The sequence below is a fragment of the Schistocerca piceifrons genome, chromosome 4 (genome assembly GCF_021461385.2).
Source record: "Schistocerca piceifrons isolate TAMUIC-IGC-003096 chromosome 4, iqSchPice1.1, whole genome shotgun sequence".
NCBI classification, from domain to species: Eukaryota; Metazoa; Arthropoda; class Insecta; order Orthoptera; family Acrididae; genus Schistocerca; species Schistocerca piceifrons.
Window position 1 is genome coordinate 144,039,182 of NC_060141.1, and position 23,176 is coordinate 144,062,357.

The 23,176-nt window shown below is 46.4% G+C and overlaps 1 protein-coding gene across 5 annotated transcripts in view; it reads right to left on the minus strand.

Annotated features, from left to right (window-relative positions):
* Nucleotides 1–23,176, minus strand: part of LOC124796446 (serine/threonine-protein phosphatase 4 regulatory subunit 1-like) — a 325,673-nt gene that overhangs the window by 117,437 nt on the left and 185,060 nt on the right. The window contains exon 1 of one of the 5 annotated variants that reach the window (XM_047260650.1): nt 1,433–1,802. The exons of 3 other annotated variants lie outside the window; for them this stretch is intronic. The gene's annotated coding sequence lies outside the window, so the exon portion shown is untranslated. Of the gene's footprint in view, nt 1–1,432; nt 1,803–23,176 lie in introns of those variants that run through there. One more of the 5 variants, XM_047260651.1, reaches the window with a different exon arrangement.

Sequence of the window (23,176 nt, forward strand, 5' to 3'; positions counted from 1 at the left end):
TTTAAATAAATAAAACATATCGGCATTTTGTTCGAACTGGGGATTCGTTTATTACCTAGTAAAATCCAAGGTATGCGTAAAAGTATCTCGAAACTTAAAGGGATCCTACAGATAAACATTTACAGTGGGTTACGTCCCTTTTTTCAAAGGCAAAAAATTTAGCTCAGGAAAGGTTCGGTAAGCCCGGAGCAGCTTAGTGCACATTAAATCACGTCCGTTCAGCATGTCTTCGACCCCACAAAATCACTATCTACCTCACACCACAAAAATAGCCGAACAGGGGGCATTCTGAACTAAATATGTAGTGACAACCCATCTCACACGTGGACAGTCTCCGAATGTCTAACGCGTGTATTGTCAGTGTAACAGTCGACAGAAAAAGTAGAAGGCATTGCGAAGAAGGGACTTTGCAAAGAATTTACAGTCTAGTCAAAGGATGCCGCAAACTCTTTCACAGACCAGATTCTAAATGTTGGTTAGGGTGTGTATATTATCCCTTATATTGATTGATGGCAGGCAGTGGAGCAAGACCTCGTTCCATATTTTATACTTTTCATTGTAAATTAACATTGCTGGCTGAAAGTTAATTACATCAGACAAAATTACTAAGTCTCTATGTGTGTACTATGTTGATATACATGAATCACTAAAAATAAAGTTCTTGGCCGGACGAGCGGGGAGAGGAAGCTGTCGCTATTAAACTCCAATAAGGCATCACGGTACCGACATATTTCTACATTCGTGTCCAAAACTCTCTCACAAACTAAATTCGGGGACGCGCCGCCTCCCTTTGGACGTAACCAACTATGATGCGTATCGTCGCTGGAGGCGCTGCACATGCCCCGGTGCCTCGTGGGTCAGCGACGCAAGAGTAGTAAACACGTTTCATACTCATGACGGGCCAGTGACGCTGTCACGAGCTCCTTGCTGCTGGAATGGTCAGTTCTTTCTTCTTTGATGTTGCGGTGGTAAACTGAATATTTTACACGCATATGCAATTACAATGATAACGGTCAGAACAAAAAGTGGGCATCAACTGGGCCGTGGGGAGGAAGTCTAAAACCACTGCCAATAACAAATACAATTTGAACACAGCACGGTACAGCATGATGGTCCACGGCGCACAGTGCAACACTAAAAGCGTGTGAAAAGCTCCGCGACCTGCCCCACGGCGTCACCAGAAAGAGCGCCTAACCGCGCCCGCTGATGCTACCCGCAACGCGACGCCCGGCCTCAGACGCAACGATACGCACGCACTTCGCCATATTGAATGAGCACCGTGGCGCCGGATCCGATGCCCACACTCTACCACGTGTCTTTCCTTCCACTTACAAACTATTTTGTAGCACACGTGACAAGGGAAACAGAACAAGTATTATACACAAATAGTATACGAAAAGAATTGACTGCCGGATAAACCAGCATCCCTTACTGTGTCGGCTGCTGGCGGTCGATTGTCGCCGACGTACTCCGTTCGACGTTCGGTACGATACAGAGTCACTGGCGGTTCGCATCTCGGGCGCCCTCGTGGCCGGCGGTGCCGCAGCCGCCGCCATTACTGCTTCCACTGCTGGCCACCGAACCGCACCAGTCCTCCCGCTAAACACGACAGCCACGCTGCGGAAGTCACTCACCCGTTTCGAGCGCGACGGACGATCTTGCGTGGAGTGACGACACGCAGTATACATCCGCGTTCAGCTCGCCGCGGTGAAATCGCGCGACGGACACCGAGACGAAGTACGTCGCAACACCCCACGGCTGTACGCGACTGAACTAACTGCGTCACACGCGGTGGATGCCCGCGCGCACGGCCGCAGCTTCACTCGCCGGCCGCTTGGAGGCGCGCCGTCCTCGAACCCGACCCGCCAGGAATGCAAATGGCCGCCAGCAGCGGAGTCCCGAGACGCGAACCACCTGCCCGCCACCGACGCCAGGAATAGCGGCCGGATCGACGCCACCGGCGGAGTATATTTTCCGTCGAGACGACGCTGTCTCCACTGCCGTCGGCCGATGACCGCCAAGTACTGTATGCACGTGCGAGGACGGCCGCTAACTGGGCGGGGCGGGGCGCTGCCTGCGCGCACATCGATCGTCCCAACCACTGGCGCCCTCTGTCGGGAACTCGAGGCCCCCTCCCCTCACCAACTCACTTCCCCCCACCAACACCAGAGCCAAAAGGCTCCTAACCGCATACGAACATTTCATGATCCACCATCTCACTCTACGAAGCGCGCGCGGCAGAAACGAGGAAGTGACGTCACCAACCAGTATCCGTGCAACTGGCGGGAAAACGTACGCTAGCGGAAGTTGCGTACCTCGTGGACACAACTCAGTGCTTACGTTTGACTTGTAAGTCAGCAGTCCTTCAGAATTTTCTGTCTAACGCGACAGACTGTTACTACAATTGCAAATGATTGTGCTAACGTTCTGATATATAAGGCGCATCCGAATTACCTCAGTTTCTTATCGCTGCAGAGTGAAAGATTCATTCTGGAATAAATTCCTCGCCCTTGTATACAGCCCGTATTAATGAAGTAAGTTTCCACAATTTTTTATAACCAAATGGTTATATAAATAAAACACTTAATTACTTCAAACGTAACAGCAGTCTCGGCACTATTTGTGAAGGAAGAAAAAAAAATTACGAAAGCTTAAAGCTATTAGTGTAGGCTGTAGAAACGTTAAGTACTGGTAAAAGAAATCGTAAATCAAGTAATTTAAGGAATACGGGCAGCTGACAAGGGAACCTCCCCATCGCACCCCCCTCAGATTTAGTTATAAGTTGGCACAGTGGATAGGCCTTGAAAAACTGAACACAGCTCAGTCGAGAAAACAGGAAGAAATTGTGTGGAACTATGAAAAAAATAAGCAAAATATACGAACTGAGTAGTTTATGCGCAACATAGGCAATATCAAGGATAAGGTGAGCTAGGGAGCACCGTGGTCCAGTGGTTAGCGTGAGCAGCTGCGGAACGAGGTTTTTGGTTCAACTCTTCCCTCGAGTGAAAATTTTAGTTTTTTATTTTCAGACCTGTCCGTCCGTCCGATGCGAGGTAACACCTAAACAAACATCGAAACACACGGCGTCAGTCGACTACAGCGCACGGAAGAGAGAATTCCTGCTAACGAGGCTCGCTGGCTGGCTGGCTGGCTGGCTGGCAGTTTGGACGAGAGTGCATTAAATACGTGAGATGTATTCCGTGGGCAATATGAATCCAGCAAATATATCTCGCGACTTCAATAACAAGGTTCCCATCGCAAAACACAGACACTAAACTTATTACAGTGAACAGAGATGTCTATGAACGAACGGACAGATCATAACTTTGCGAAAATGAAGAAAAACTTTTCACTGGAGGGAAGATTTGAACCATGAACCTCTCGCTCCGCAGCTGCTCACGCTAACCACGGCGCTCCTTGACTCACATAGTCTATGTTGCCTATGATGCGCATGGACTGCTCAGTTTGTATATTTTGCTTATTTTTTTCATAGTTCCACACATTCTTCCGTTCGGTGGGGAGGTTCCCTTGTGAGTTATATTCCATAGTTCTCACTGTATTCTCATTACGCCATGGGCCGAAGAGAGAAACTAATGTAAACAATGGTTTCCTACTGTATCACAATCGTCACTGTTCTTTACAATTTAAGTTTGTCTTTGGCTGCTGTTAAATAAATCTTTCTTTTAACGTTAATACAAAACTAAATGGAAGTCACAGGATTTGAGTCTCTGGGTACTATATAAGTTATACAACATCATACGCAGAAGTATTAAAGGAATGGATTTTACGAACCCTCAACCGTTTTGTGTTTGTGTTCAATATTCTGTGATACAAATGATGGCTTTTTGCTGGTTCATCCTCGAAATAAAACCTAAGGCAAATACATAGAACAGATCGAGCTGAAGGCTTGAACCAAAGACTGCAAGGCTCTGTGACAAGCTGGGCTGTGACTTCCTTGACTTGAGCCATAATGTTAAGAACCGCAGGGTCCACCTAAATGAGTCAGGAGTGCAATATACATCACACACAGCCAACTAGGTAGGTGTGGGGACACACACACAACGATTTTTTAGACTGGGCAACTCCCCATCGAATCCAAATAACTACAACTGTAATAAATCCAGAACTATCAGAAGGTTTGTTCAACCTGCGGCACAGTGCCACTGATGCTTAAAGAAGTGAACTGGCACACACTTTAAGACAGACGGGAACTATACCGAAAAAGCCTACTTACAAAGTTTCAGGAATCGGATTTGAATGACTAGTATAAGAATATGCTGCAACCCCCTACATATCGCTCCAGTATGGATTGTGAGAAGATTAGATTAGTTACAGCACACACTGAGACATCTAAACGGTCATTTTTCCAGCGCTTCCATACGGGAAAGAACCCTAGAAACTAGAACACAGGGATGTACCCTCTGCCACGCATTTCACAGTGCTTTGCAGAGTATTGATATGGATCATAGTCCTCACAGGGTTACGATAGGATGGCCAAATGGCGATAATCGGTTGTTCGTGTTTAAGTATACAGAAGACGAAAGAAAAAAGAAGTTTTCATGATTCGTTCAAACTTCCTTCAAAACTAGAAACGTAACTGTCGATGCGTCTTATTCGTGACGTCAACAGGCGCACCAGCACCATCTATTACGAGCGACAGCTCCTTGCAAAAAACTGGTTGGTTGGTTTAAGAGAGGGAGGGAAAGGGACCAAACTGCGAGGTCATCGGTCCCTTGTTCCCGGAAAAATAATTACACAACTTAAAGAAGAAAACAAAGGAGACGTACAGCACAGAAAAAGGAGAAAGGAAGAACCACAAGAGCGACAGGACAACCTACACTACCATGGACAAAACTGAAAAAAAAAGAGATACAAGAAACAGGTAGAATGGGTAAAAACGAGAGAGCAGATGACCGTGGCTGGCCGGTTACGAGAATAAAAAGGAAAAGACAGCCACTCTGCGACACACTAAACCATCTACCCTAAAAGCATTAGAGTGGAGAACTCAAAAGGACAAAGAACATGCGCTAAAACTTATGTAGAATGATAAAACCCATTGTCACGTATAATAGGTAAAACTAAATTAGCCGATGAAGCGTTGTCAGCTGAAATTAATGGCAACGAGTCCGGTAACTGAAGAGTCCGCCGCAGGGCAGCCAAAGGACAGCTCAGTAGTAAATAACGGAGTATTTACGAAACTGAAAGAAGAGGTAACACACCTGAATTTAGTACGTTGCTTGTGCCATTCCTTGCAACTGGTTGTATCAGTTGCTGCATAAGAATTTTTACCGAGAAATTTGGAGTTTTTAATTAAAGACACATGATTGGTTTAGTCACTCCTCCTCCAAACAATCTCTCTATAAGGAGTCACTGTCAGCCGGGCGCCGCACCGACACTGAGATGGGTCATCACAGCACAAAAGGTAGCCGTGTGTCACCCAAGCGTGGCCAATGCGTAGTCGGCAGAGAGCCACAGAGTTGCTGCGAGAGGCCCACATGGAGGACTGCCACACATTCGTATTTTCTTTAATGACACCCAGTTTGTTGTACCTGCTGAGTTTACGCCATTTCTGCTCCAAAACCTACAAAACCTTGCGGGGTAGTATTGAACGCTGGTCAGTTGCAGAGAAGCCGATCTCCATAAGCGGTTTCCGCGTAGCCTGTTTGGCCAGCCTGTCGGCAAGTTGATGCCTGCAATTCCGACATGACCTGGAGTCCAGACAAGCACCACTGAACGAATGGACCGTTCCAGGGCATAGATGGACTCCTGGATGGTCGCTACCAAAGGATGACGTGGGTAGTACTGGTCGATAGCTTGTAGGCCGCTCAAGGAGTCACTACACAGAAAAAAACGACTCCCCAGGGCATGAACGGATGTGCTCAAGAGCACAAGATACAGCCACCAGCTCGGCAGTGAAAACACTGCAGCCATCGGGCAAGGAAGGCTATTCAATATGTCCTCCATGGACATACGGGAAGCCCACGTGAGCATCAGCCATCGAGCCGTCGTTGTAAACCAGTTCGTGGCCTCGTTACATGTCAAGAATCTAGAGGAAGTGGCAGCGGAGAGCCGCGGGGTTAACTGAGTCCTCAGGGCCATGTGCAAGGTCCAGACGAAGCCGCGGCCTAGGCGTATACCATGGAGCTGTGCGTGAATGGACTTGAAGTAAAGGTGGTTAAAGGCAAGGACTCCAGTTCGGAAAGAAGGGATCAGACACGAACTGCAACTGGAAGCCCTGACCTGGGCCGCCGATGTAGGAGATGAACCGTCGTGGGTGGGGACAGGAGACGGTGATTCGGATGCGCGGGAGAACTATGAATGTATGCAACATAACTGGCCAGCGGTTGTGAACGCCTAATGGAGGGACTCCGGCCTCCAAAAGGACGCTGGTCACTGGATTCGTCCTAAGCGCTCCTGTCGCTATGCGAACGCCACAGTGGTGCACTGGGTCGAGTAAATGCAACGCTGAGGGCGCCGCCGAACCATAAACCAGACACCCATAATCACGGCGCGGTTAAACAAGGGCTCTGTAGAGCTACAGCAGCGTAGAACGATCTGCACCCCAGTTGGTGTTGCTCGAGCAGCGGAGGGCATCGAGATGCTGCCAGCACTTCCGCTTAAGCTGACGAAGGTGAGGAGGCGAAGTCAATCAGGCGTCTAAAACCAGTCCGAAGAATCGATATGTCTCCACTACAGTGAGTGGATCGTCATTGAGATAAAGTTCTGGTTCTGGATGAACGGTACGACGCCGACAAAAGTGCATAACGCACGAGTTTGCGACTGAAAACTGGAAACGGTGGGCTACAGCCCATGAGTGCGCCTTGTGGATGGCTCTCTGTAGGTGCTGCTACGCAACATCAGTAATGGTGAAGCAGTACGAAATGCTGAAGTCGTCTGCATACAGAGAAGGTGAGACGGGCGGCCCTACAGCTGCTACTAGACCATTAATGGCCACTAAATACAGGGAGACACTCAATACAGAGCCCTGTGGGACCCCATTCTCCTGGATATCGGGGGAACTATGGGAGGCACCAACTTGGGACATGGAAAGTACGAAGCACCAGGATATTTTGCATAAAAATCGGGAGCGGGCCTCGGAGACCCCACTCGTATAATGTGGCAAGGATATGTCGGCAGGTGGTGTCATACGCTTTTCGTAAATCAAAAAAGACGGCAAACAGGTGTTGGCATCTGGAAAAGGCTGTTCGGAAGGCAGATTCGAGGTACAGAAGATTATCAGTGGTAGAGCGACCCTGGCGGAAGCCGCATTGACGTGGAGCCAGTAGACCACCTGACTCCAGGACCCAATCCAACCGCCGACACACCACACATTCCAGCAGCTTACAAAGAACGTTGGTGCGGCTGATTGGTCGATAGCTATCCACATCAAGCGGGTTTTTACCGGGTTTTAACACTGGAATGATGGTGCTCTCCCGCCATTGCGATGGAAAAATGCCATCGCACCAGATTCGGTTGAAGATGTCGAGGAGATGTCGCTTGTAGTAAGATGAGAGATGTTTAATCATCTGACTGCGGATCCGATATGGCCCTGGAGCTGTGCCGGGCAATGTGCAACGGCACTGAGGAGCTCCCACTCTGTAAACGCAGGCGTTATAGGATTCATTGTGGCGTGTAGAGAAGGGGAGGACTTTCCCTTCCAGCCGCCGTTTGAGAGTGCGAAAGGCTGAGGGGTAATTCTCCGACGCAGAGGCTCGAGCATAGTACTCAGCAAAGTGCTCGGCAATCGCGTTTGCACCGGTAGATAACACGCCATTTATGTTAACACCGGGAACACCTGTTCGTGTCTGGTTCCCTGAAAACACCTAAGATCTTTGCCCAGACTTAGGAAGGTGACGTATAGCGCCCAATGGTCGACACAACAGTCCTGCTTCTGTTGTTTGTTAAGTTAGCGAACGCAGGCACGGAGGCGTTTCAAGGCTATGAGGCGCTCCTAGGAACGGTGCCGCTTATGCCGCTGTTGAGCTCGCCGACGCTGCTTAATTGTTTCAGCTACTTCCGGCGGCCACCAAGGGACTACCTTTCGCCGGGGGCACCCTAAAGAACGAGGGATCGTGTTTTCTGCCACAGAAACGATTGCTGTCGTCACCTGCTCAAACATCACATCGAGGGGGAGATTAATCGGTGACAGCAAAGATGAAAGCTTCCCAATCCACCTTGTTTAAAAAGCCCACCTGGGGCCTGACGCCGGGGCATTGACAGGAAGATGGGGAAGTGGTCACTACCACACAGGTCATCATGTGCCCTCCAGTGGAGAGATGGGAGAAGTCGTGAGTTGCAAATTGATAAATCAATGGTCGAGTAACTACCATGAGCGACACTGAAATGTGTGGGGGCCCCAGTGTTTAAGAGGCGGAGGTCGAACTGAGACAGTTAAGTTTCGACATCTCTGCCTCGTTCAGCACGGTGTCACCCCATAGGGGGTTATGGGCGTTAAAATCTCCCAAAAGTAGGAAAGGTTTAGGGAGTTTACCAACCAGTGCAGTTAATACATTCAGGGATACTGCACCATCTGGAGGAAGATATACATTGCAAACAGTTATTTCCTGCGTCGTCCTTATTCTGACAGCCGCAGCTTCAAGAGGGGTTTGAAAAGGCACAGTTTCACCACGGGCTGAGTTTAGGACATAAACGCAAATTCCACCCGACACTATTATAGTCGCTACGGTTCCTGTAGTATCCCTTATAGCCGCGGAGGGCAGGGGTCCGCACTGCCGGGAACCAGGTTTCCTGGAGGGTAACGCAGGAAGTAGATGTAAAGCTTAATAGGCGCCGTAGTTCAGCCAGACGGTGGAAAAAACAGCCGTGATTCCACTGGAGGATGACGTCGTCGTCATACTGGGAAAGTATGGAACATTCAACGAGGCAGTTTACACCTCAAGGTCACCTGCTGCCTCAGACTTTTTTGCCTGAGCAGTCTATATTCATTGTATCTGAGGGTCCGGCGAAAGGTCCTCAGCAGACGCTATCTCCACCTCATCCACAGACGCAGAGCTTGTAGGTAGCGGTGGTGTGGGTGCCACCACAATTCCCTTGGTCTTTGGGACCTTCTTATTGGATTTCTCTCGCTGCTCCTTGGGTTTCCCTGGCTGGGAGCACTTCACTGATTCAGTCTCCGGGACTGAGGATGAGCGTGAAGCACTACAACCAGCTGCTTTGGAGCTCTTCAGCCACTGGCCGGTGTCTTCTTTCCCACTAGCAGAAACCTGGTAAGGGAGCGACCCAAGGGACACCTTCATAGCGAGAGGAAGCCGAAGAAAACTTACGCTTCTCCGGCTCAGAAATGGGGACTGAGATCCCCGATGGTTGGGGGGGTGGGGGGTGGGGTTGTGTTTGCTCCCTAAGTAGGTGGTGCGGGAGCAACATGGAGAGATGTGCCCTCCACCATCAAGGGGGGAAGATAAAGTCTTCTGGTTATGAGAGGCGACAGGAATGCGAGGAACTGATGTGGGCGCCAACTGTTCTCGTGGTGACGGAGTAAGATGAGGTCATAGCCACAGGACGTACGCGCTCAAATTTTCTCTTAGCCTCAGTGTAGGTCGGTCGGTCGGTCCAGGGTCTTATATTCCACTATTTTCCTCTCTTTCTGTAAAATCCTGCTGTCTGGGAGCAAGGGGAATGATGCTCTCCGCACTTGACACAGATGGGAGGCGGGATACATGGAGAACTAGGATGGGATGGAGGTCCACATCTCGACCTGTGACGCTGGAAGTACAGCAAGAAGACATATGGTCGATTTCCAGCATTTAAAGCACCACACTGGGGGACGGCTTGACGTCACAGCGGTAGACCGTCACCTTGACCTTCTCGAGCAATTTGTCACCCTCCAAGGTCAAGATGAAGGCACCCGTGGTAACCTGATTATCCCTCGGACCCTGGTGGATGCGCCGGAAGAAATTGACACCTTGCCGCTCTAAATTGGCGCGCAGCTCATCGTCAAACTGCAAAAAAAGGTTCCTCCGAAATATGATACCCTGGATCATATTTAAGCTCTTATGGGGCGTGATGGAAACAAACATCCCTCAGCTTCTCACAGGCGAATAGTGTCCGTGACTGCGCAGAGCATGCTGTTTTTATCAAGACTGACCCAGAGCGCATTTTGGACAAGCCCTCCAGCTACCAAAACTTGTCCTCCAAATGCTCCACAAAAAACTGAGGCTTCATGGACATGGAAGATTCCTCATCAACTCTCGTACATACGAGGTACCGGGGCGATTAAGCTTCACTGCCATCCTTAGCCAGGCGTTCCACCCATGGTGTGACCAGAGAGGGGAGCGATTTGGGTCATATTTCTTAGCATTGATGTTAGACTTTGCCCGCTTAGAGACTGCTGGTGGCGGACCACCAACATCACAAAACTGATGCAGACAGGAGGAGGAATTTGTGGATGTGGAGAGAGTAAATATATGAAACAACGCGTGCGCGAGAAGGTGCTGGATCTTAACGTATCTTGACAATATTTCAGCGGTCCAACTGGCCGCCATCTTCAGGCGAGAGTGCTGGTACACAATCTCGCCGGAGCTGACTTCTCAGCGCAAGCGGCGCCCCCTATATAGGCCGCAGAAGGCCTACATCGCGTGCGCGAGAAGGTGCCGTAACTGCCCTCTAGCGCAAGTAAACATACATCGCCGCAGTGGTGGAAACAGGTGAAATCGAGATATCGCTGTCAAAAATTAAACATTATTCCGACGATCGAAACAGACAGTTGTTTTTTAAGATCTGATAACACCGGTTTCCAAGTCTTAAAGGTAACCCTTGTCTCTATTAATAAGATTATCAGATAATCGAATCTCTATGGATTCTTTTAAAACACAGTCCCAACAGCGAGATGCAGGGGCTACCATTTGTGTCTCGTCGTACAACATTCTATGTCCCTCGGTGAGACAGTACTCCGCCACTGCAGATTCCTCAGGCTGAAAAAACCGTGTGGGAGTGCTCATCAGTCCTGAATGGTCCAGATTGTCTGACCAATATAAGCCTTCCCACAGTGGCAAGGGATCTTGTACACACCGGACTTCCTCAAACCCAAGTCATCCTTAACTGAGCCAAGAAGCGCTCTAATCTTGGCTGGCACCCAGCAAAAGGTAGAAAAGCCACCGATTTGCAGGTAACTTCTGGTGGTTCAGGCGAAGGTCAAAGCTGGAAAGCATTCTGCTTGAACACAACCTTGAGATGGTCCACTTCTTGTGTCAAGCTTTCTCCGTCTGAAATGGCGTAAGCTCTTCTCGCCAGACGGAGAAAGCTTGACACAAGAAGTGGACCATCTCAAGGTTGTGTTCAAGCAGAATGGCTATACAGATAAACAGATCCGTCGAGATTTCCAGTTTGGACATTGGCCTGAACCTACCCTTTGCTGGGAGCATGTCCTCGAAAATAGGAAGAATTCTAAAAATATATCATACCAAAAGTATTTTTCGTCCGCCAGCCAAGATTAGAGAGCTTCTTGGCTCAGTTAAGGATGACTTGGGTTTGAGGAAGCCCGGTGTGTACAAAATCCCTTACAGCCGGTCGAAGATAATCTCACATTTCTTTGATGGTACGAGTGATCTAACTTCTCAGAAGAATACTGTACTATACAAAACGAAGAGAGGGCGCTGAAAAGCAATACCTCCCGATTTTTCGATAAAACATAAAACAAAACAAACTTCTTAACATTCTACAACTTTATGTTTCGTGTCTACATATTTATTTCATAACAGTATCATCCTGACTAACATTTCTTCCAATGGGAGACCAGTTTGTAGATAGTGTCACAGCAGAGTTTATGATATTGTTGGCGGAGCAACATCCTCACTCTGCTTGCTCCGCTTCACTATCGAAGTGAAGTCCTCGAAGGTGTTCTTTCAGTTTTGGAAACAAATGAAACTCTGATGGGGCCAAGTCCGGACAATATGGAGGGTCCAACGTGTCGGGTTGTTGATGTCGCAGCGCTCGTGTGGTTTCATATTATCATGCAGAACGAGAAGATTCTCCTTGTGTGTCAAATTTGTCAAATTCTAAACTGTTACTGCGCGCTGTTTCTCACGCACCGACAAACAGGAGTCACCTCACATATCACTATGTTCCACGCGACAATTCGGAATCCTTCAGCGGCAGAGGACACACACTGTTGACAACCAGAAAAAAACACGTGTAACGTTGATAAAGTTTTTATTTATAAAGCTTCATGATTTTTCATATAAAGAATTCGGGGACATTACTTTTCAGCACGCCCTCGTACTGTATATCACTCCGTTGAAATTAATGAGCAGTTAAGTAACTGGAATGTACACCGACGATCAAAAGAAACTAATACACCTCATTAATATCGTGTAGCCACACTGTGACTGTAAGTACCATGTTTTCCTTTGACTACTATATCTCGGAATGATCAGTCCAACCTTCCGCATTTTCATGGTAATTTATTGTTAGGATTTCCTGAGTTTAGATAGACCAATAACACTCGAGCTTCCTCTCCTCCCATATAACGAAGATGTCGTCCGTGTACCTACGAAGGAATTTCGGTTTATCTGGGGCCGATGTAAGTGCTTCCTCTTCAAATCTCTCCACAAAGACTGGCCGCGACCGGTGAGAGAGTGCTGCCCATTGTCACCTCTTCCGTTTGCTCGTAGACTTTTGACCCCAATACAGAAGGTACGTCGAAGTCGATATATGCTTGAATAAGTCCAGGAGAGCGGCGTCGAACTTTCTTCCAATCAGCTCAAGTGAATCATTTAGTGGTACACGGGTGAACAGACCACGTCGACGCTGACCAATGTGTCAGAGTACGTTCCTGAGGAGTTGTAGGAAATGCTCTGAGTTATGAATGTGATGGGCACTCTTCTCCACATATGCATTTTCTTAAGGTGTTGGGCAGTAAGGTAGACGACAGCATCATATTAAGGTGTTGGGCAGTTAAGGTAGGTGGCTGTGCCAATGTTGCTGACTACTGGATATAGGGGAACCCCTTCCTTGTGCACCTTAGGCAGGTCATTCAGAAGTTGTCACACCTTACATTCATAATCTGCCTTCTGTAGGACGACGGTATCATACCCCGTATCTGCTGCTAAAACCACAATGCGGTCATCTTCCCGGAGTTGTTTGAGGGCTTAAATGACGACAATAGGATGATAAGTCTACCACGACTTTGACGTCTTTGAGAACTACACTACTGGCCATTAAAATTGCTACACCAAGAAGAAATGCAGATGATAAACGGGTATTCATTGAACAAATATATTATACTAGAACTGACATGTCATTACATTTTCACGCAATTTGAGCGCATAGATCCTGAGAAATCAGTACCCAGAACAACCACCTCTGGCCGTAATAACTGTCTTGATACGCCTGGGCATTGACTCAAACAGAGCTTGGATGGCGTGTACAGGTACAGCTGCCCATGCAGCTTCAACACGATACCATAGTTCATCAAGAGCAGTGACTGGGCGTATTGTGACGAGCCAGTTGCTCGGCCACCATTGACCAGACGTTTTCAGTTGGTGAGAGATCTGGAGAATGTGCTGGCCAGGGCAGCAGTCGAACATTTTCTGTATCCAGAAAGGCCCGTACAGGACCTGCAACATGCAGTCTTGCATTACCCTGCTGAAATGTAGGGTTTCGCAAGGATCGAATGAAAGGTAGAGCCACGGGTCGTAACACATGTGAAATGTAACGTCCACTGTTCGAAGTGCCGTCAATGCGAACAAGAGGTGACCGAGACGTGTAACCAATGGCACCCCATACCATCACGCCGGGTGATACGCCAGTATGGCGATGACGAATACACGCTTCCAATGTGCGATCACCGCGATGTCGCCAAACACGGATGCGACCATCATGATGCTATAACAGAACCTGGATTCATCCAAAAAATAAATAAATAAATAAATGACGTTTTGCCATTCGTGCACCCAGGTTCGTCGTTGAGTACACCATCGCAGGCGCTCCTGTCTGTGATGCAGCGTCAAGGGTAACCGCAGCCATGGTTTCCGAGCTGATAGTCCATGCTGCTGCAAACGACGTCAAACTGTTCTTGCAGATGGTTGTTGTCTTGCAAACGTCCCCATGTGTTCACTCAGGGATTGAGACGTGGCTGCACGATCCGTTACAGCCATGCGGATAAGATGCCTGTCATCTCGACTGCTAGTGATACGAGGCCATTAGGATCCAGCACGGCGTTCCGTATTACCCTCCTGAGCCCACCGATTCCATATTCTGCTAACAGTCATTGGATCTCGACCAACGCGAGCAGCAATGTCACGATACGATAAACCGCAATCGCGATAGGCTACAATCCGACCTTTATCAAAGTCGGAAACGTGATGGTACGCATTTCTCCTCCTTACACGAGGCATCACAACAACGTTCACCAGGCAACGCCGATCAACTGCTGTTTGTGAATGAGAAATCGGTTGGAATCTTTCATGTCAGCACGTTGTAGGTGTCGCCACCGGCGCCAACCTTGTGTGAATGCTCTGAAAAGCTAATCATTTGCATATCACCGCATCTTCTTCCTGTCGGTTAAATTTCGCGTCTGTAGCACGTCATCTTCGTGGTGTAGCAATTTTAATGGCCAGTAGTGTACATACAGCAACACTGACAACGGATAATAACCACAAAGTACGTGCACAGTGTTTGGAACTGCCGCGGCTGGAAGAAAGCACTACAGTCGCTGCTATTGGTCGGCGCGTTATCACGCAAAGAGCGCCTGATGCGGCACGGACAGGCTAGCGCAAGAGGCAGAAATAGCGGACTCATTCCACACTGGAATCAGTATCAGACAGCACCTGAAAAAGACAAGGGCCGCTAGTCATGCAGCTGAAATATCGTGCAAGAAAGACTAATCGGCAGAAACCCGGTTGTTCAACATGGCCTGAAGAATTACATCGTTAATGAGGCTTAGGACGATGTTTCTTCGTGTAACGTGGTGAAGCGTATGTTGTGGAAATACTAATAGGCATGCGTGATCTGGTACATCAGTCGCGCATAAGTATGTACGCCGTGTGCAAAAGTACCAAAATTGAAAACTGTAATCGAGGAAGAAAGGTAAGGTATATTAAATGTATTTTGTAAACTGAGCCAGTGACTTGTTAAAGCGCTCGTAGAGGATAGAAACACGAGTGGTAGTCAAAGGTTACAACAAGTAAGTCATCTGGATGGCTTGACACAGCTTCAACATTTCCGCTTCTGCAGAAGCCGAAGCATCGGTCAATACTCCAATTTATCAATGGTCTGCACCGTTTTATTTTGAGATCTCTATCGGCGTGCTACAAGCAAGAATGTGAATATGTATCTGCTAACAAGAAATTCATTACATAATTTTATTTTTCCTAGTTGATAATTAAAACTTTATGACAAGCTCCTGCAGGCGCCCTAGGTGCTTATACACTGTCGCTAGCTATGCTAACGCTTAGGCAGTGTGTGGAGGTATCACTGTATAATCCAATGCGCATACTGCTGTTCAGCAGTCTTTCTTATGACTAGCCGAATGACTAACGAAAAATCAATGAGATCCAAAGTAAGCACGCAGTAAGCAACATACTGAGTCACGCCGGGAATGCCGGCGACGCATGCACTCGTCACAGTCCGGCCGACACCTGAAGCAGTACCCAGCGGATTATTACGAGCATCCGGTGTGGCGCACGTGCCGATTACGTCCACTCGTTAAGCGGCATTTGGTCTGCGAGGGACACAGCAGACACTAGCTGCTGTGCGCCCTGGATAGCGAGGAATCAGATGTCAGCCGTCACAAGATAAGAGTCCATGTAACTTTTTAATGTGGACCAGTTCTAAATTTGGTACACATGAACAGAGACCAAACACAGAAAAGAGGTGACTTCGACGCAAAATTTTCGATACACGTCGTCTATTACTTATTTTTCCTTTTTTTCTATAAAAAAAAAGAAAAAGAACCTGGGCGTAACAATCTCCCTGTAAACAACCGCTTGACCGAACGATTTATTCTAAACTGACAAGTTTTGCTTTCCTTCGACTGTGTAATTTGGAACCTTCTGTGACTAAGGTCGCAAGTTTCTAAATAGAGTCGCGTAAGAAGTACCCAACAAATTCTCCGTTAATATGTACGTAAAATACTAAAACTGTAAGCTCGTGTGGTTCAAGGCAAGTGCATGTGGAAAGTACACATATTTAACATCGGGAAAGTACAAAGACGAAATCGCCATGGGGAGTACTCTTAAGTTACCACCAATAACAATATGAAAAGTTACATTACTTTGTTGGGCCGGAAAGACTTCTGAATTATACTTTTTTTCTTATATCGAGCAATATAGTCATGAAGTTTGCCAACCATAGCCTGGAGAAACAATTGGATATTCACGGAACGCTGAATTTAGTCAATGGCACCTTGGTTCCGGTGACATTTATTTAATCCGCAAAACGTGTCCTGCAACGAACCCATCTCATTATTCTATAAATCAAACGCTTTCATTGGTAAGAACAATATTACGAGGCTTCGCTATCTAATCTGAATATCACTAGACGCACATCTACATTAGTATTTCCTGACGGACGAGAAAAAAAACTTGGAAGTACGGACTAAATGCGAGAATATATAGAGCGACCGCTTCGGCGACGGTTAAACTTGTTCAAGAGTAGTTTTAAACTGAACAATACTTCTGGCTCGCAATGCTTCAGCTATAACGACACATGCACCACTGAGTGGCGACAGTGTTTAAAGCAGTTTGCAGGAGCAGGAGCAGGACTCTAACTTGGATCCTTGTCTTCCACAGGAAATGCCTCCAGCAACGGAGCCAGCTAGCCACGCTTCGCGGCCCGCCCGGTAGGTTCAGATTCTAAGTCATCTCTCAGTTTTCAAGTCCAGAGAAGCCCTGGAAACGCCCTTAAATAGCACCTGTGGGGAAAAAAGGATATGGCAAACAATGGTTTATCCACAGCTTATAGACGGCTACGAGGTGCTGGTGAACAGTAAAAGATGCTTCGTAGAGCTTGGAAAGTAGAGTAAATGACACAGTGTGGTTTGATGATGTCCCGTCAGTATGAGCACTGTCTGCAGAAGCAGTGTTCCAGGAGTGAGTCCCAGTCCACCTGTACTTTTTAAAACGTGGGGAAATTTCAAAACTGCATACATTTCGCTTCAGAGAGAAAACTTCACTCAAGAAAATATTTTCTTACTCTAGGCACTGCCAGCGTTTATAACATTCGTGTATGACTTTCAGGTATACGTTCTCCGTGAACTGTTCGCCATCAATCCGCATAAACTGAAAAATATTATCAATTATGCTAAAATTTAAAGCAACGCGTGGATAAACAAAGAATGTATATTCACAAATTGCAAACCTGATAATTTGTTACATGCAGAAATCCAGCGATGAAAAATTAAAATTTCGAAACCTAAAATGATACCTGACAAAAGGCTCATATTTCTACGTGACAGCAGTTTTACTCTTTTACATCTCTGAAAAGGTGCCCTGCTATTCGCTGTATTAGCGCATACAGCTGAACAACATTTACTATGAAATTCGAGAAAAGATGGCACTAAGTAGTGAGATGGATTATCTTTTCTGTAAAAACTTTTCATCGAAACTAACTGCAATTCAACTCCGCTATCAAAAGTAAAATGAACACTCATAATACGATACATTAAATCCCTATATTACAACAGTGTAAGGTACTGGTTCATGTATTAGTCCTAGGTGTAAAGCAGTACCGTGGGAAGTCCCGTTCTCTCTAGATTTTATCTAAGGAACCTGGCTAGAAAATCCAGTTCCACCACTTCACGCAGGAGGAAAGGAACAAATAAATAAAGCGAAAAGCTGGCAGGCAGGCGGCGGCACATTGAGCTGTGGGGGCGGTCGCCCGCTCGCCCACGCGCGCCGTGATGGCCACTTTAAGGCATTTCCGGACGGATCCGCAGCAAACGCGGCACCTGGCTGAAGCATTCGGAGCTGTGTGGCCCACTGTCCAACATAGAAAACGCGACGAACGGTTTCGCTCAACAATGCTGACATAACCATTCTGAAGGAGTCTCCCACAGGTTTTAAGCTTCTTTGTACGTTCTTACAACAAAAGCAGGAAAACAGAGATATGATCCTCTAAATCCCAGCAGATATGAGGTTAAATTGTCTTCTCTTTACTGTTATACAATGCAAACACTGTCCGGCGCTACTTAATTATCATACTGCTCTCCGTTGTGGCGGAAGAGAGCGATACTCCACTACTTCCGTAATTAATTATGCGAACTGTCGCATATGTTTCGTTGTGAAAGGAACATCAGCCAATAAAAAAGCTACTGCATTATTTTACGAAGATCTGACGGAATGGCTGTGGGCTCTAGCTTTTCACGTTGTTTACAATTGTCACGATAAGTAGATGGACACTTCAAAAGTAAAAACCGCTTTTCCAAATTGTTTGTTTGTGATAGAACTACAATGTTACTAGCAAATCTTAAAAAGTTTGTATTTGTTTTCCCTGGTCTTCAGTTCACTATCCAAATTTCTGGTCCGTTTCTTTCACAGCTTCCTTAACGCATAATTCCATAGTATCAGAGATAGGCTATAACCGGATCTCACTCCGTTCTCAACCACTTTTTTATGTCCAACTCCGCTCCCAATATTTTACCCCTACTACTTCCATAATTTCGAAGAGTATGTTGCAGTTAATATTGTCTGATGCTTTCTCGAAGTGTTTGCGTTAATGTAGGTTCGTCTATCTTTAACCTATCTCCTATGTTAAATCGTAGGGTCAGTACTGCCTCGTGTGTTTGTACGTTTCTTCGGAAAGCAACTTGATCGAGGCTGACTTATACCATTTTTTTTTTCCTGTTTATAAAAAACTCGTGCCAGTACTTTACAACCATGACTTATTAAACTGATGGTTCGGTAGTATTCACACTCGTCAGTTATTACAGTAGTCTCGAATGTCTAATGATATTTCGTTTGTCGCCTGTACGAGGGTCACTCCCAAAGAAATGCACACTATTTTTTTTTAAATCCATTTTTTATTCTACATGTTTGAAAGTTTCACAGTGTGTAGATACAACCTTTAGGAACAATATTTTTATTTCTCCACATAATTTCAATCCCTCTCAACTGCCTTACGCCATCTTGGAACCAACGCCTGTATAACCGCACGGTAAAATTCTGGACCAACCTGTTGGAGCCACTGTTCGGCAGCGTGCACAAGGGAGTCATCTTCAAACCTTGTTCCACGAAGAGAGTCTTTCAGTTTCCCAAAGAGATGATTGTCACACAGAGCCAGGTCTGGACTGCAAGGTGGGTGTTTCAGTGTTGTCCATCTGAGTTTTGTGACCGCTTCCATGGTTTTTTGACTGACACGTGGCCGTGCATTGTCATGCAACAGCAAAACACCCTGCTTTTACCGATGTGGTCGAACACGACTCAGTCGAGATGGAAGTTATTTCAGTGGCGTCACATATGCATCAGAATTTATGGTGGTTCCACTTGGCATGACGTCCACAAGCTAGAGTCCTTCGGAATAGAAAAACACCGTAGCCATAACTTTTCCAGCAGAAGGTGTGGTTTTGAATTTTTTTTTCTTGGGTGAATTTGCATGATGCCACTACATTGATTGCCTCTTCGTCACTGGTGAAAAATGATGGAGCCATGTTTCATCACCTGTCACAATTCTTCCAAGAAATTCATCTCCGCCATTCTCGTACTGTTCCGAAAGTTTGCTGCATACCGTTTTTCTTGTTTCTTTGTGAGCCACTGCCAACATCCTGGGAATCCACCTGGCACAAACCTTTTTTAACGGCAACACTTTCAGTTTTCTGCAAACACTTCCTTCCCCTACCCCAACGTAGTGTGACAATTCGTTCACTGTGCAGTCACCAATTCGTTAACTCTCTGCACATTGTCTGGAGTGTGTGCAGTACGAGGCCGGACAATCCTCAGTATTTCCGTGTCCGCTTTCATCACGTAACCTGCTTGCCCACCGACTAACTGTACTGCGATCAACAGCAGCATCTCCATACTGGTTTTTCAACCTCTTGTGGATGTTTCCCACTGTCTCGTTTCCACAGCACAGGAATTTTATGACAGCACGTTGCTTCTGACGAACGTCAAGTGTAGCAGCCATCTTGAAGACATGCTGTGACGGCGCCACTCCTCGGGAACAGGTTGAACTAAGTTTGAAAACAAGCGGGAAGGATGTATCCACACACTGTAAAACTTTCACACGTACAGAATTAAAACAGTATTTTTACAAAAATAGTGTGCATTTCTTTTGGAGTGACTCCCGTATCTTGCACACTAAGTGTGCTAGCTCTACGGAGGACATCAATAATTCTAAAGGGATGTCGTCTACTCTAAGCGCCATAATTCGTCTTAGGTCTTTCACTCGTCTGCCAAATTATTCTCGCACTACTAATCGCTCATCTCATTTTCATCTATTAATTCTTCCTTTTCTATTATATTGCCTACGAGTTCATTTCCCTTGCATAACTCCTCTCTCCTATGGGTCATCAGGCTAATTTTCTCTGGTGTTTCGGCAGATATTTGCAATTCCGTTTTTGGGATGTGTAGCTCAGCTCGTACCAGCCCAAACAAATTCTGCTGGTCACGTATTTCATACGACGCACAGCGGTCGACGGAATGCGTCGCTTTGTTTTTCGTTTCTAACAAAATTATTTTTAAATCTTGATTTTACAAGCCCTGTCGATAAAGCGCTACCATATTACTCTAGTACGACATTCGTTTTACAGACATGTACAGGGCTATTACAAATGATTGAAGCGATTTCATAAATTCACTGTAGCTCCATTCATTGACATATGGTCACGACACACTACAGATACGTAGAAAAACTCAGTTTTGTTCGGCTGAAGCCGCACTTCAGGTTTCTGCCGCCAGAGCGCTCGAGAGCGCAGTGAGACAAAATGGCGACAGGAGCCGAGAAACAGTATGTCGTGCTTGAAATGCACTCACATCAGTCAGGCATAACAGTGCAACGACACTTCAGGACGAAGTTCAACAAAGATCCACCAACTGCTAACTCCATTCGGCGATGGCATGCGCAGTTTAAAGCTTCTAGATGCCTCTGGAAGGGGAAATCAACAGATCGGCCTGCAGTGAGCGAAGAAACGGTTGAACGCGTGCAGGCAAGTTTCACGCGTAGCCCGCGGAAGTCGACGAATAAAGCAACCAGGGAGCTAAACCTACCACAGCCGAAGGTTTGGAAAATCTTACGGAAAAGGCTAAAGCAGAAACCTTACCGTTTACAATTGCTGCAAGCCCTGACACCGGATGACAAAGTCAAACGCTTTGAATTTTCGGCGCGGTTGCAACAGCTCATGGAAGAAGATGCCTTCAGTGCGAAACTTGTTTTCAGTGGCGAATCAACATTTTTTCTTAATGGTGAAGTGAAAAGACACAATGTGCGAATCTGGACGTAGAGAATCCTCACGCATTCGTGCAGCAAATTCGCGATTCACCAAAAGTTAACGTGTTTTGTGCAATCTCACGGTTTAAAGTTTACGGCCCCATTTTCTTCTGCGAAAAAAAGGTTACAGGACATGTATCTGGACATGCTGGAAAATTGGCTCATGCCACAACTGGAGACCGACAACGCCGACTTCATCTTTTAACAGGATGGTGCTCCACCGCACTTCCATCATGATGCTCGGCATTTCTTAAACAGGAGATTGGAAAACCGATGGATCGGTCGTGGTGGAGATCATGATCAGCAATTCATGTCATGGCTTCCACGCTCTCCCGACTTAACCCCATGCGATTTCTTTCTGTGGGGTTATGTGAAAGATTCAGTGTTTAAACCTCCTCTACCAAGAAACGTGCCAGAACTGCGAGCTCGCATCAACGATGCTTTCGAACTCATTGATGGGGACATGCTGCGCCGAGTGTGGGAGGAACTTGATTATCGGCTTGATGTCTGCCGAATCACTAAAGGGGCACATATCGAACATTTGTGAATGCCTAAAAAAAACTTTTTGAGTTTTTGTATGTGTGTGCAAAGCATTGTGAAAATATCTCAAATAATAAAGTTATTGTAGAGCTGTGAAATCGCTTCAATCATTTGTAATAACCCTGTATTAACAGGAACAGTAAAGCAAGAACAATAATCAGTACTCGAGTGGCGGCACAGCAGCGCGCTTCTGCATGGCGTTAGCAATCTGCGCGGGCCTCAGGACAGTGCTGTCGCTGCGGAATACTTGTTATTCCTCGTGTTTTGTCGTCGCTGTTACTACATATCGGTAAAACGAATACAGTACTAGACTAATACGAGACTGCTCTGTCCAATGGACATGTAAAATTTCCTTAAAATTATTTCGCTTGTAAAAGGAAACAAACCGACGTTTTCCATCGACGTTGGGTGTCGCATAAAAAACGTGATGCGCAGTATTTACTTGGGCTGACTCATGCTACGAGTTGCAAAACCAAAATTGTAAATATCTACAGAGAAAAGGCGCCCGACGACTCTTAGGTGAGATATCCTGTATATTCGTTCCACCTTACTCTTTTGTGCTTACTACTGAGTTCTCTGTATCAGTCAACTGCTTCTCTTTCTTTCGAAGGTGTCTTTTCCCTAGTTATGCATGCTTCCATATCCATTATTACTTAGCCATTTAAGACTTTCTCAAATTCTTTTAGACATCTGCATTCCCATTCACCTGCTTCATTTGCTAAATTTTGTATTTCCTCCATCCATCAATTAAATGTCATATCCCCTGTGATACCCGGGGATTTTTATAATACCTTGTATTTCTACCTATTTACTCCTCTCTATCTCCTCCTATTTATCTCTCAAAGCTATCCATTCCTCTCCTAGTGTGCAGGCTGGTGTGGCCTTGCGGTTCTAGGCGCTTCAGTCTGGAACCGCGTGACCGCTACGGTCGCAGGTTGGAATCCTGCCTCAGGCATGGATGTGTGTGATGTCCTTAGGTTAGTTAGGTTTAAGTAGTTCTAAGTTCTAGGGGACTGATGACCACAGATGATAAGTTCCATTGTCCTCAGAGCCATTTGAACCTCTTCTAGTGTATTTCTTTCCCCCTAGTTATTTCTTACCCAGGACCGATCTCAATTTTCCACTTTTTTGCGATTTTTTTCCATTTTTAATCTTCACTTCATAAACAATAAATTATGCTTCTGGAAATGTTTTACACGTTAAAATCTAATTCCTAAATGTCTTCCCATTGTATACTAAATCTGAAATCTTTGTGCGT